This window comes from Anabas testudineus, chromosome 3 (genome assembly GCF_900324465.2).
Source record: "Anabas testudineus chromosome 3, fAnaTes1.2, whole genome shotgun sequence".
Lineage (NCBI taxonomy): Eukaryota > Metazoa > Chordata > Actinopteri > Anabantiformes > Anabantidae > Anabas > Anabas testudineus.
The window spans coordinates 486,883-488,930 of record NC_046612.1 but is presented as its reverse complement, the minus strand read 5'-3'; positions in this window follow the sequence as shown (position 1 = coordinate 488,930).

The following is a 2,048-nucleotide window of genomic DNA, read 5'->3' as shown; positions in this document are numbered from 1 at the left end:
TCCACTTGAGGGAGGATCTCCCCCCCAACCTGGAGGGTGCAAGCCACCTTTTTCCGGTTGAGAACCATGGCCTCGCACTTGGAGGTGCTGATTCTCATCCCAGCCCCTTCACACTCGGCTGCAAACCGCCCCAGTGCCTGCTGGAGGTCCCAGTCAGATGAGGCCAACAGGACAACATCATCTGCAAAAAGCAGAGATGAAATCCTGTGATCCCCAAACCGGATTCCCTCCGAACCCTGGCTGCGCCTAGAAATCCTGTCCATAAAAATAATGAACAGGATCGGTGTTTTGTGGACTTGGAGAAGGCGTTTGACCGTGTCCCTCGTGGCATCCTGTGGGGGGTACTTCGGGAATACGGGATTCGGGACCCTTTGTTAAGGGCCATTCGGTCCTTGTATGACCGGAGTAGGAGCTTGGTTCGCATTGCCGGTAGTAAGTCAGACTTGTTCCCGGTGCATGTTGGACTCCGACAGGGCTGCCCTTTGTCACCTGTAGACTGGATGGGCGAACTCCCATGAACCCTCGAGCACCCTAGCAACAGTATGGAGCTGGTCCAGTGTTCCACGGCCAGGACGAAAACCGCATTGTTCCTCCTGGATCCGAGGTTCGACCAGCGGCCTAACTCTCCTCTCCTGCACTCTGGAATAGACTTTCCCAGGGAGGCTGAGGAGTGTGATCCCCCTATAGTTGGAACACACCCTCCGGTCCCCCTTTTTAAAAAGAGGAACCACCACCCCGGTCTGCCAGTCCAGAGGTACTGTCCCTGATCTCCACGCGATGCTGCAAAGGCGTGTCAACCAAGACAGCCCTACAACATCCAGAGACTTAAGGTACTCAGGGCGAATTTCATCCACCCCTGGTGCCTTGCCACCGAGGAGCTTACTGACTACCTCGGTGACTTCGACCAGGGAAATGGACGAGTCAACCTCTGAGTCCCCAGCCTCTGCTTCCTCAACAGAAGGCGTGTCGACGGGGTTGAGGAGATCCTCAAAGTATTCCTTCCACCGTCCTACAACGTCCCCAGTCGAAGTCAGCAGCTCCCCATCTCCACTGTAAACAGTGTTGGCAGGAAACTGCTTTCCCCTTCTGAGGCGCCGGACGGTTTGCCGATAGTCCTCCTCCATGGCCTCGCCGAACTTTTCCCAGGTGCGAGTTTTCGCCTCTGCGACCGCGCGGGCTGTGGCACGTTTGGCCTGCCGATACCCATCAGCTGCATCAGGAGTCCCACAGGCCAACGAGGCCTGATAAGACTCCTTCTTCAGCTTGACGGCTTCCCTTACTTCCGGTGTCCACCACAGGGTTCGGGGGTTGATGCCGCGACAGGCACCAGAGACCCTACAGCCACAGCTCCGAACAGCTGCATTGACAATGGAGGTGGAAAACATGGGCCACTCGGACTCAATGTCTCCAGGCTCCCTCGGGACCTGATTGTAGCTCTCCCGGAGGTGGGAGTTGAAGACCTCTCTGACAGAGGGTTCCACCAGACGTTCCCAACAGACCCTCACAATACGTTTGGGTCTGCCAGGTCTATCCAGCTCGCTCCTCTGCCATCGGATCCAACTCACCACCAGGTGGTGATCAGTTGACAGCTCAGCCCCTCTCTTCACCCGAGTGTCCAAGACATATGGTCGGAGATCAGATGACACAACCACAAAGTCGATCATAGACCTCCGACCTAGGGTGTCCTGGTGCCACGTGCACTGATGGACACCCTTATGCTTGAACATGGTGTTCGTTATGGACAAGCTATGACTAGCACCGAAGTCCAATAACAAAACACCACTCGGGTTCAGATCAGGGAGGCCGTTCCTCCCAATCACGCCCCTCCAGGTATCACTGTCATTGCCCACGTGGGCGTTGAAATCCCCCAGTAGGACGACAGAGTCCCCAGTCAGAGCACCTTCCAGTACCCCTTCCAGAGACCCTATGAAAGCTGGGTACTCTACACTGCTATTTGGCCCGTAGGCACAAACAACGGTGAGAGACCTATCCCCTACCCGAAGGTGCAGGGAAACAACTCTCTCGTTCACCGGGGAAAATTCCAACAC